A 14,193-nucleotide genomic window follows, 5' to 3' on the forward strand; every position below is an offset into this window, starting at 1 on the left:
CAATAATACAGGAAAGTCTAAATTTGTTATGTGGGAGTGCATATCACAAGTCTTTTTCACACACTTCCCACGAATGCTTCAAGAATGCAACCTAGTTCAAGAAATGAGCGCATATTTGACTGAGGAAAAAAAAAAAACAGCAGCTTTATCCTCTGAAATTTGAAATACGGTATAGCATGTTCATTAAGGAGCTGCCAGAACAGAGGTCTTGTTGTCTAGCATTAAGCAAGCCTTGGCCAACCACCGCTGAATATTAATGGAGCCCTCCCTGGATCATCGGCGACTGTGCATTTAATTCCCTGTCTGGATCTTGTAGGACACTGGCTTTGTGTGTTTCCACTTTGTCACTCTCAGAGTTTTATGATGTTTTCCACCAGGGAAGACATCATCATCAAGTGAGGTCTGACAGATTCTGATTGATTCATGTATTCTTATTAAACAACCGAGCTGCCTGCGGGATAAAAGCGTAATGATAATATACCTGGACAATGGAGTGGTAAATACTTTGGAATAAGAAAAGACATCGCCATTTAGCAGCGGTGACAGCGACTTGGTGCTGAACGCATGAAGTAGCGGGCTGCTGTTAAGATGTGACACTTTATCAACAGGCAAGGCCGAGCTGAGCGACTCGATCTGTGCTGTGGAAACTAAGTGATTTGCGCTAAAATACCAATTGCCCCCGATGGTGACAGTGCGTCAAGGTGGACTCTACGTGCGCAATGTGCTAAGTCACCAGCGGAGCAGTGCGGATTGCGCACGCATGAACATCCAAGATAGTCCGCAAACGTCTCACCGGGGGGTTGATGGTTCTCAACATATGTCTTACCTTCAGAAAAAAGCCACGCATTTCCGAGGATGACGGCGGTCGTAAACGAGTTCAAGTCCCTTTAGTATCCTCTGGTGTTTGTAACTAGGCCATTTCTTGTGCGGACGTGATTATTTCTCAGGAGACTCAGAGGCATCCGCACATCAGCACACCTTCCCGGGTTCCGTCCAGCGTTTCCACCCCCCGAAAAAGCACGGCAGCCCCTTCTTCCTCCTCCTGCGCCTCCTCTCATTCCGCTCAGACTACACACTTTAAAGATCACAATTTTGCAATTCAGAAATAATGATTCGCACCGGGAATAACGAATGGACGCGCAATGCAATGGCGTCAAATTTGCGCGTTATTTGCAGTCAACGCAGGGTTCTGTGTGTCCTCTCCAGTCCGATCATTATCCTGAAAAGCTTCTCCATACATCGGACCGACAGGCCTCCTTAAAAAAAAAAACTGGCTTCATATGTGAAATTGACACCCCACAAAAAAGCTCCGCGCTCCTCTTTTTTGCGCGCTTGCGTAGGGATGGGGGGGGGGGGGGGGGGCTCTCGCTCTCCCTTTCTCTCCCGTTCTCTCCCTCAACCCTCTCTCGCCCTCTCTCTCCCTCTCTCCCTCTCTGTAGCCGATTCTCTACAATCCTGGCTTTATAATGGTAACATTAATTGCACATATAAGGATGCGCAGCGAAGATGCTCTCTTTCTATCACCGCTACTCCCAAGCATCTCTCGCGCTCTCTCATAGGACAATGCTTCAATATTTCAAGCTCGTTGTCATGACGAGGAGGTCCGACGCATAACTCAGTGACACTCTGCTGACGTCATCATGTGGAAAACCAAAGTCATCATCTCAGGCTGTTTGGGAAGGAGGCTAAGATTATTAGTGAAACAATTCCTTTGATTTAGCAACACTCGCTCTTACTCCATCCACTGGATGCACACGACTGTTACCTGCAGTTTAAATGAGAGTATAACATTTTGGAAACCTTTTTTGCAAGCACTCTAATGAAAGGTCGTCCATGTGTCTTTCAGCATGACAATGACCCAAAGCATAATGGCAGGGCAAAAGAAGAAGAAGAATATTCAGGTCATGGAGTGGCCAAGTCAGTCTCCGGGCCACAACCTGTGGCAGGAGCTGAAGCGTCAAGTTCCCAAGCAGCGGCCGATTGCCTTTTTGGTATGCGTGTAGAATGTTCACTTTGATCACAAGTGACGATATAGCACTTGAATTAAATCGGATCGAATTATTCTAGATGAGCCAAATATTGTTCTTGAATTCAATCGCAACCACGGAAAATTACACTTGGCAAATCTTTGCAAAAGTGAATTGTTTAAATTGATTCATGACGGTGCTAAAACTACTCAGAAAAATGTACGAGAGCTTTTCCAGAGGCCAGTTCAGTCTTGACGGTTGTAGGCTATGGGATTGCATACGCCAGGCTGGACATCATTTGGAGCCCTTACAGAGCATGAAGGTTGGATGGGGCACTGAGGAAATTGCATTATTTCTTATCTCTGTCACCGCCTGTTCCCACCTAGGTTTGTTTGGGAGTTTTTCCTAGGTATTCTCAACATTTCGATCACCGGGGTCACTACATTGTTATGTGCGAATGTGCTGGGATTGGGGAAGGAGTGGTGAGGAATCATGGGCTCATGTGCAGAAAGATGACTTCCAAGTGAGATGGATGATAAAAGTTAACCCAAAAGGTAGGAAAGAGGAAGTTTGCTCTTACCTGAGTAACAGTCAGACTGTATGGTTCAGATTTTTCTTTTATTCATCCAGAATTCCTGTTAAAAGATGAAGCCCCTTTATCACACTTCATAAATTACTTTACTTTGCCTTGCCTTGCCTTGCCTTGCCTTGCCTTGCCTTGCCTTGCCTTGCCTTGCCTTGCCTTGCCTTGCCTTGCCTTGCCTTGCCTTGCCTTGCCTTGCCTTGCCTTGCCTTGCCTTGCCTTGCCTTGCCTTGCCTTGCCTTGCCTTGCCTTGCCTTGTACTACAGCTTCTGCTCAGTCAACCATTTGTCATTCTTTCTACACTGATTATTATAGTTATGCACGACCTCACTCAAGGGGATTAAATAGGCACGGCTCATTCTTCCAAAGAGTAGAAAGAGATGAATTTTTCAAAACGTCAAGCCTTTTTCAAATTCTCAACACAACAACACGCAGTCTCTAAAATCATGTCGAAAGTATTCCAAAATGTTTTTATCGCAGCCGTGCTTCTAAATTCCTTCATTATTGTTTTCGTATCTGCCTAAATGGTGCATCTTCAAACAGCTTGGACAGAATCGGTTAAAATGAGCCAGAAGACGTTCTAGGATATATAAATCCACAAGCACAGTCCTACTTTGAATGCCAGTCTCCATCATGGATGCGATGAGAGATAACTGTGGTAACCATGGGCACAAGGCCCTCGTGACAAGGGCCTCAGTCACTCATAAGCAAAACCCACACACACATTATAAAATACATGTCATCTGTGGTTTGTGAACCTGGCCAATGAGTTCAAATCAGACATTAACGATATTGAGAGGACACGGATGCCCTTGTAAGTGGAAGAAGCTCATTTATGCAACGCTGCCGCACCACAAGGGACTTAAGAGGAGCTTCAAGATGCATTTCAAAGATGCACTCGTGAGGCGATAATGCGCCTCCTCCACCCAGTTGCAGGGAAACACCACCCTCTGCTGCACACATCTGTCATTCCATCATTGAGTGGTCGGTCTAGCGCCGATTGGGCAAAAAAACTACCAAATAGTGGAGAGTTCTCTCTTCAAACACATAGAATTAAATTTGTTCTTTGGCCACGTCTAATTTTCTAACATTATATGCAAAGTGAAACCAGTAGTTTGTAGTATGTTACATTTGAGTTGCGGTGGCTGCAAACTAAAGAGATCTGCAGGCTTTCGTGGGTCGATCAAGTAAATGAACTGATTTGCAACTGTGCAAGAGTGAGAGTTAAATAAATTAGAGGCACTGCGGCAGAGACTTTATCAGACAACCCTATCACAGAAGATGGTTCAAGTAATTGAGAAATGATCTCATCCGCAGACCTCACATCATTATGAGTCCAGCTTGTGACTGTGCCACTCCTTTTATGCATTGCTCATTCATGAATAGCCCACAAAAAAAAAAAAAGAATAATTCCACACAGACACAATGAGGAAACATGATGACACATGCATCAGGAGCAACAGGGAAGCAGTATCTTCTCTCAAGGGTACCTTACGCTGTTTTGGGTTGCTAGGGAAACAACAAGAGGGAAAGATTAACAGGTGTGATTGCTAGACGACCGCACTCAGTCATGCTACCCTGTAAGACACGGGGGAGAGGTTGATGCCGTCACCGGTCTCGATGGTTGGTGGGTCCATTATTATATTTTGGTTTCAAACTGTTTTCCTGGTATAAAGGCAAGCTTAGGTAAAAAAAAAAAAAAAAATGGTAATTATACACAGTGTACCTTAAGTGATAGTTGTCCAAGAAAAGAAGGTAGTCACTGCAACAGCTCAGGTTAAACACATGAACCCCCTTTGGGGATGATCAAATAGAAGGCTGATGGCTCAGCTCACTTCACATGTGGATTCTTTTTGTCGGTGACATCCAATGGTTAATAGTCACCACATCACCCTCTCCCAGTCACTCCCTGTGTGTACAGAGCTTGAACCTCATTTTCTGAGAGGGACAACGCTTTGCTCTTATTTGTGTGTCTCTCTGTGTGAGGATGGATTTTCATTCGGCCAAACAATAAAAGGTCATCCAGTCCAATCTAGAACAGAAGATGGAGACAAGTCACGAGAGGCCTGACTGCAGATAGAAATAAAAGCCGAATGAGGATTTGTTCCCGACATTCAACATCCACTTAATCTGGGCCTCTTATTTTCCCATTCTATCTGTCCCCCTCCTTCCAACACTTAACAGTCTCACTACCCATAGCTATGTGTTTAATAGGATGAGGGAAATCATGTTAAAGGCTTTAAAACCTCTGCAGTGAAACGGTGTCCATGTGCCAAGCTCGATCTGCGTCGAACAGCTTCTCATTCTTCGCCTGCACCAAAATGCTCTCCTCTTTATGGAGTTACTTAGCGCCAGCTCGCACCGTTCACGCCCACAGGCTCCGGCTCATTAATGGAGGAAAAAGAAAGTGGAAAAGTGAAAGTCTGCAGTGTTTGTGTCAGGAGGTTTCCTCATATGATGGACCAGCCGTGCCAAATGGAATAACGGGTTGCTAGGCAAGAAAGCTCCAAAGCAAGAGAATTGCATTGCATCCAAACTGAAACTTGCATTTTCGGTTGGCAAATAAGGAGGCTGCTGTCGGAATTAAAATATGGAAGGCAAATAAGGAGGCTGCTGTCGGAATTAAAATATGGAACACAGACAACTGAATGTGCCATTATGTCCCGCTTTAAATTAGTCGGAATACAATTTGATGGAATCAAATATGGAGACTAAAATCACATGTGGGGTACTCTTGAAGGAGGATTAATGTGTCATATCAAAAACAGGCCTGCTGATACCACATTGAATAAAATGTAGTTATAGAATTAAAATGGACATTATCAAATAAGTATAGGCTTAACATCATACATGTGTGTACTGTTTTCTTAATTGCATGTCAAAATGGCAGCCAGTGTTTATTTACTCCCCTCTGCCATCTTTTCCTCATGATGTCAGACAAATGAGAAAACCAATGTCCTTGCCGTCGTCTTTTCAAGGAGGCTGCAGATTTGTGAGTCTGATACAGTCTTTACACTGCAGATGGCGCTGGTTGACTGTATCCAGTTTTTGCCCCCCATCTTTCCTTAATCCTGTCGTGGTTCTGCTGTGAATAGGAGATAGTCACGGTGTGCAGCTAAGACTATCAGGAAGGAGAAGGGGACACCAGGATCCAAGCAGAAGATGAGAGGATGCATGTCGGCCAGCTCGGCAAATAGCATTCTAGTAATAGTGAGGTGTAAAGATAAAAAAGAGGGAATAGGATTTATGTGCGTAATCTATGTGGACATACAGTAGTGGGCTTCGTGGCAACAATCTCGACGAATACAGTTTTGTTCAACATGCAAAAATGACGGACTGACAGTGACAAATGCTTGCCCAAGCCGCAGACGAATGATGAACGACGGACTGGGAAAATCTAATGAATTGCCCAACTCTGCTCATCTTCCGACCTTTTTTCTCTGAGTTGCAGGTGAAGGGTATCATTTTATTAGAGGGTATAATTTCCTACAATCAGCAGAATATGGATCAGAGCAACCAAGCCCCCAGCCCTACCCCACCCAACAATCCACACACTCACTCGCTCACACTTTCTCTCTCACACACACACACATATAGATGTGCACAAATCTCCCACGGCCGGCCAGGGGCAGAGAAACCTCAGCACTGAGTCTCAGTGAGAAACCTCCCAAGCCTCCCTTGGTTCTACCTTCCACATAAGGTCACTTTCATCTTTGGATCTCTGGGCCAACACAGAGCAGAGAATACTGAGGAAAGCAGCACTAATGAGGGCCAAATGGGACAGAGTGTAATTTGGGGTGAGGAGACTTTGGGGGAAGGTGATAGTTGAATACAAAGATGGAAGGTGAAGGATGGAGAGATGGAGGTGGAGCAGTAGTGTCAAATCTGGACGGTCAAAACTATTGTGCGCAAACACACACACGAACACATCACATGCTTAACCAAGCGGTCGTGAATAAGAACATTATGCGACTGAGTTTCCTGGAATGTTTTCTGCTGTACTCCCTCACTCCAACACACACACACACACACACACACACTAAACACACTAAACAACATGCCAACATGAGGTGAAAGCACAGTCACCCTCCGCTGCCTATTCCAGTCACCCCATTGTCCTTGTAATCAAGACAACAATAACATAACATGCGATATTTTATTGTGTTTTTCATATGATGCAGTTTACTCTAGTTTATGACGCCGCTTCACTGCCATTAAATTCACGTCTTTCGGCTTTTATCACTTATAGCTGTGTATCGACGTACAGTATGTGCAAATGAGTGTGAGGAGTAATTATGTAGATTTTCTAGCATTACACCAGGGGACCTGGAATTTATTTTTAAAATAGCATAACTGTATCTTGTGACTGAATCTTGCATAACCAGTTAATATTGTTACCAGTGCGCATTTCTGGAAAACACAATTCGAAGGCTCGTTTTTCCCTCCATTTAAGTTTGTGTCACTGTACACAATGTGTTCGTCTTTACCGTGCTATTGATATAGTTTATAGAGTCATATTGTTGCCAAAGGAGCATAGGGATTAGCTGACAAATGATGGCTGTAAAATAATGAGATTGTTGTGGCTCTTTATAAATTGCTAAATCACTACAATGGATCAGCATGGAATGTTAAAATGCTAATAACATGCTACCGGGAATTTTTCCACTCTTAGAGCATCACGTTTCCCCCTTAAATTCACTAACGAGTTAAAATATAAACATTCTGGGTCCAACATGAAATGAATTAGAATTCTCTTTGACATTTTTTTTTTTTTGTTAAAGTCTGGAAAGAAACTCTTGGAAGCAACATAATTGGACCCGGTTCAGAAGCTTTGAAGTAAAATTGCTTCGGTGAAGAGCACTATTGTAAACTGGATTAGGAGTCAAGGGGGTAATAAGTAATCATTTTCATTCTCTATCATCTTTGACTTCTCTTTTCTTGACCTGCATGAAAAGAGCTCGCAATGTCTTGCTTCGTCACCCATGCCCTTAATTAGCTCCTAATCATCCATTTTTAGTGATAGCATCAGAAATTCAGCCACATTTTCTGTCATCCACATTGAAAAAAAAATGACAATAACCGGATATGAAAGTGGTAAAAAAGAAAAACTATAGATGGCAAGTGACGAATGGAAAGACAGTAAGCGAAAAACTGTGCTTAATAGAGAAGAAATAGACTTCTGGCAAAGCGTGACAAATGATCTTCTAAGCTACAGGGCACTAGATGCTCTGCAGGCTAAAGACAAGGACCGTAATTAGACAAGCTTTCTCAAACCACGGCCGGACCAAGTCGCAATGAGCAAAGTGCAATCTTTTGCAGTGAGGACAAAATGAAGAACCCAAAGTTGAAATGCATTACTGGTTCATAAATAGACAAAGAGCCATATTTATGCTCTAGCTGCAGAAAATTCACACTAGCACACGCAGAACATGCAAACGCCTCGACATGCATAATACATCATCAAAACAGCGGCATGTCCTATTCACACATAATGTAAACATCTGCATGACAGTGAATGTCTTTATTATGTTTGCACTAGGTAAATGAGAGAAGATTTGGTTCCCCCGAATCAATGTGTGATTCGAGATATATCAGCAAAAACATGTGTTTGCATTCACGAGACTCTCTGCTGAGTTTCTCATTTTATGCGTTATCATCCCAGTGGCTGTTTCTATTCAATTTTCACACTCGGTAATGGCAACTTAAGCTCAATTCAGTTGCAATTTAGGCTCATTTGGGACACACACTACTAGTGCACTAACAAATTTATGACTGGTCACAACAACATCATCTTTCAAATTGTTGTAAACTCCTGACGCAAATCAAATAATCCCAATGTCACATCGTACTCAATAACAATTCTATTTATTTTAGGATTAAGACAACACATTACAAAGGTAAAACACCTGATACTGCTGTCTTAAACATAACTGAAACAAACAAACCAGATTTGGGAAGGCTAATTGCTTATCAGAAAATTAAATTCTTCATTGATCCCAAGAGGGGAAATCAATTGGGTGCGGGTCATTTGTTAATCACTGCACATGAATAATTAACATATGGCCTTATGAACATTAATACTGCCATATTTGTGGATTGTAAGATGTTGGAAAAAGGAATGAATGTATTTTAGTAGTTCGGAACAAAATCCAGAAAGACAAAATGAGTGCAAGCAAGAAGCGAGGAAAAGCAGGAAGTGCTGGCAAGAAGGAACCACAAGAAAGGTTTGCAGAAAACAAAATTCATAAATAGACTGAATAGAAGGACTTGAACAGAAACAGGGGAAATAAAAAGACTCGTGCTCAAAGCTGGTAGCACACAAAAGCGCAAAATCAGGTGCTTGGCTAAGAAGGCAGGGGCATGAAAGGACAACACATCCGGAAGAATTTCAAGAACAGCGAATCCAAATCACAAGATGCAATTCAGTGATGCATTCCAATGGACAGAAAAAGTATGACAAAAAAAAAAACTTGCGATATTATGGCATGTTGATCAAATAAAATATTGGCTGCACAGAACTGCCTGTGTGCACATCTGCATGTTCCCACACTGCAGACCGATAGAGTGGCATCTGTTGAGATATTTCTGCATGGTGAGAGCAAAAGGTATCATATTAAATTAATTGCAGACATAGTCATGGCCCTGGTTGAGAGACAAGCTTAATCTGGCAGCAGATCAGGGTTTGGGGTAAACAAGGCTTTGGCTGTCCTCCAAGGGAACTGAGAGGACAGAGTTGGTGGATTAAACGCAAGCAGTTTTGGCGAGAAAAATCAGCCCGGCCCACTGTGGCAATGGCTGCAAAAACATGGACAACCTATGGCGGGGCGGGCATGAGTAGTGTATGTCAGAGCCCATTGCATTGCTCCTGAATGGCCCTCAAGCAAATTATCTTCTGGTGCCTTGATAACAGCTTAGATCTGGATGGTCTACTAGTAGGTAGTACAAGCCAGCCCAGAGAGACTACACTGCAATATCCATGACAGTAATCCATTGCAGTTTCCTGATGGTTCAAAGGCTGTCCTGCAGCAGAACTGCGCAACATCAAACAGAACTCACTTGAAGGGGACAGTGGAATTGCGGAAGCTTCATCTCAGCTCAGCTCTTCTCAGCTATGCATACTGCAACAGTAGCTTTGATTTTTACACGATTGAGAGTACCATGGATCGAGAGTCCACAGTAGATGGAAGATTGTGCAAATCATGACTAACAACCCACAATATTGCAAAACTGGCATCATATTAGCATTTGAAAACAAGGCGAGGTTAAAACCTTCACAAAGGCAAATTGACGACATTATTGTATACTCAGCAATTTCCATCATTCATTATCATCATCAGAAGCAGCAGCATCTTCTCATAACTACAAACAATTGATATTTTCACAACCGCTTCAAATTTGAAGAAGATTTCGGTGAATTTGCAAAAATGAAAAAAAGAACATTGTAAATGTGCAATTTTTGGGTGAATTATTATCACACATCCCTGCCTTTATTAACCCTAACAGATTTTGTTCCCATCGTCCAACTGATACTGCACAGCTGCAACCACAAGAAAAGTACATATTCATTTTTACTTTAAAAACGCCGCTCAATGTTTCCATCACATAAACATGCTGCAAAATCATGGAAGCTTAGAAACCAACTCCATATTGTTTTATCTCTCAGAATTTCTAAGAGGCCTAATCAAAATATCACCCCAAAAAAGTATAGTTTGATTACACTGATTTCATCACCAGTTACATTTCTCCACAAGGTCAAGTTGGTGCCAGCGAAGATCTTGAGCTATTTAATCTCCTCACGGCACTCACCATAATCCTGCACGCGCCGTCTCGGTGTAAACACATTATGCCTCCAGCTGTAATCTGACTACAAATGACCACTGTTTTAAACCTTCTTTGCAACCACATGTTCATATAAAGCTCTCAATGCATTTTGATGGGAAGTGGGGGGGGGGGGGCATAAACATAAATCCTACCAATACCCCCACCCTCTATTATCCCACGTCTGCAGCTGTGAATATGAGCAGGACATTTTTTTTGTACGACCACCTGGTATGTCTGACAGCTGCAAATAGATGACGCCTATAAACAGAAAGAGAAAAGCACGCAGCTTACTGATACATACATTGTGCGCACCTTACAAGGAGATGAGCAATGACAAATCAACCCTTGAAACGCATGCAGAAGACCACATGCTAAATTTCTCTATGAGTGAAGACCTTATTGACAACAATGCATGGTCATAAATTTTCACTAGCAAAGTCATCTTTGTCAAGGGTACTGTCTGCGTTGTATGTTCAAAGCGGAGTGAAAACGGGAAGCAGAAATCTGTCACGTTGATGTCACAAGCAGTAATTCATCCAGTCCCTAGTCGACAAATATATAGCAGAAGACCTACTGCGCATTTGGCTCCTTCTAAATGTCTTTCACAAAATTTGCTTCAGGGATATAACATCATTTCGAGAATGACAAATGTTCCTAATGCTTTTCATATTTCATCTGATACGAGAACAGATGGAACTTGTGATTGTCACTTTATTGATTCATCGAGCCACATAATTTCATGTAACGCAAGTGTTGATGACAGCCATCTTCAGTGATGAAGCGGAACTCATCATTAGCAATGTTCTACGTTTTGCACAACAGGAAATCAAACTGAAAATGTATCCAATTTGGTAAGACTCAAAACTTTTTGACGTATTTTCCAAGTATCATTTGTTCAGCGCAGTTTAACCCCAATGTCCTTTTTCCAAAATCTTAATGACTGCACATTCTCAATGTCTGTTTTGCAAATGTTAACAAAGAAATATTTTCCAAGCAGTTACAGAACGCAAACCTCCAACCTACAAATGCACAACATTTCGGATGACCCATTTCTAGTTGTTATCACCGTCATTGTCGTGATTCAAAAGGAGCAAACACTTCCCAGTAGGCCAGAAGGTGCAGCTCATCTATTATTATCGCTGGTAAAGACTCAGTAACCTAGATTGACTCCCACTGTTGAGTTCATAGTTTTGGAAACACTCTCAGTTTCAAAAGTATTGGTTCTTAATCCTACTGTTCCAATACCCAAGCAGGGGAATGCTAGCTCCTAATTGACATTTGGTTAGCTTTTAGTTTCACATCTAGAACCTGGCTCCAACTCTCTGACCACATGATTACATCAGCAATGAAGAAAGCACCCATGTTGTGGCCTCAAGTGCTGTTCCAAATCCATTCAATTTTAACGTGATCAGAATACCATTTCATCCAAGTTCCAAATTCGCCCATGGAGGATATAATAAATCTAAAATGTGGTCTTTATAACTGTAGTCCCACCATCTGAATAATGCATACATGGGGGTTAAATACAAAAGTCTTGCTAAAAATGATGCAGGCCACTATTCCTGCATGTGGGTATTAACAAAACATCCTCTTTTACAGATAGATGTTAAAAGTGGCCTATATTCAAATAGCGTAGGGTGTGAAATGCAACATTTTTGAGTAGCATATTTCTGGGTCACAAAAGACTAAAAACGAGGCATGAAATGGGATGTATTCTCAGATTGGAATCAGGCCTCCCCCAAACTGAATACAAAAAGATTAACAATTTGATTGCAACAGATCTGTTAATGTGAACCTGATGTATGCCAAACAACAAAACCTGCACCACACCACACCACACCACACCTTTGACCGAAAAGTCAAGGCGATTTTCTGTCAGGTTGCAAGGCCAGGCAGGGGTGTGTCATCCAAATGCGCCGTCTGCCTAAATCACCTTTAGATCCAAGGACAAAAGATGACTCCTTAACCTAAGTGATGTTTATCAGGATTTTCAGAAAAGCATTACATCATCATAATCAAGTTAATTAAGATAATTGGCAGATAGAACAATAAATACAGGTTCATTTGCATATATCATGAAAGTACTTGTCACTCTTGCTCACATAGCTGCATCGCCATGCTTTGTTCCATAATAGACAATAGCCGCCGCGGTGATGGCTAAGTATGTTTACATAAGAATACAAACGCATGCACAAACACGCACGCAAAGCCAGAAAGAGTTAAGCGCATCAAAACAATTGGCCTAGTTCTGTCTTTGTCTCCCTCCTCCCCTTATCACTCTCTCTCTTTCGTTCTCGCTCTCTCCTTCAATCCGCCCTCAGCTCATCACGTTGTCCGTAGATGACAGGAGGCATTCTTCGCTAATCCCCCTCCATTATGCATCCATGTGCAATCTGAAGCTTGCTTCTTGCATGCACAAATGATATTTCCAATGTCGGTGACCCATGGGTGCCTTGCTCATTAGCTCTGAGCCGTACATATCAGTCTCCATTTCACTCTTTGTTTTGTTGGATTCGGGTCATTATATGCTAATTGGGTTTGAAACATGAGAATTTCTCGGCATATGCGATGCACATACCTTCGGATAACACAATGAACCTCAATCACGTTACAAGTTACAATCCAAGAAACTGAATTCAAAAATGGGCCGCTTTAAAGTGGAAATTAGACATTGCAATCCAGTTAATAGAAACTGATTTACATTTTTACGACTAAATGGATACTGATTTGCAGGCTTTAATGAAAAATGACATTTTTGCACTTCTACTTATAGTTCTCCTTTTCTCATGTACATCATTTTTTCCTTTTGCCTCAGGTTAAATGCGGCAGGTAAATCTGTAGGATTAACTTTGCCTTTCACTAAGAAAGTAAAGATCCCTCTATGCATGCTAATACGAGAAAACCCAACTCGTCACAATCTGCCAACTCTCACATATCTTACTGACTGAAGACAGGATAATTCCATCTTCTCAAGGATGAAAAAACATCACGCTAACAAAATAAAATTAAAAAAAAATAAAAAATTCACCCACCGAACAGAGTAAAGACAAAAATGCAGATTTGGAAGGTGGATGTAGCCGAAAGCTGAGGAGTTGATCATTTGGGAGATCACATGTGCACCTCCCATCGCAGATGTTCTGCTGATTCAGTATCATAACATCTCCAGAAGATGGTTTTTCTGAAAACATTTCAGTAGTCTTAGTTTGATGCAGGAATATTTTGGTTTTAGAAAAGAGACTGTTTTGAGGGGTTACAATCATTTCTCATTGAACTCAAACACAAATCATTCAGAGGTTTAAATGATCATAATGTTGACTTGACATTGAACATGAACGTTGACAGAATACCACATCAATTCATCAATTAAAGAATATAATAAAACATTCAGAAAGAAAAAGATCCCAAGAATACACAGGAAGGCTTTTTTGACACAAGCCATGACTCAAGCAACATATACTAACCTTTGGCAACGACTATCATCTCCATTAGGAGATGGATTCTTAACCCAGAATACAAGAGTGCACTTCAGAATGAGGTAATATTTGAGGAATGAGAAGAAAACGTTGACTTCTCTTGACTTGTCAATACAAAGTGCATTATCTCCTGCGCACTTCCGTCGCGCCGTGCCCTTGTCCCTCCACCGAGACCAAACCGCCGCTGTCAACTGTCAATCAAGTCGTGATGTACGGTGACCTTGCGTGGCATTGTTAGAAACCATTTGAATTGACCTTGCCTTTTGCTTCTGCTCTGAGTTTCCTGGGAAAATTGGCTTGCAAAAGAGGTGCCAAGGAAAATAGCAAGATTGATTAGCCCTCAGATCAG

The sequence above is a fragment of the Syngnathus leptorhynchus genome, chromosome 17 (genome assembly GCF_054491065.1).
Source record: "Syngnathus leptorhynchus isolate UIUO chromosome 17, UIUO_Slep, whole genome shotgun sequence".
Taxonomy (NCBI): domain Eukaryota; kingdom Metazoa; phylum Chordata; class Actinopteri; order Syngnathiformes; family Syngnathidae; genus Syngnathus; species Syngnathus leptorhynchus.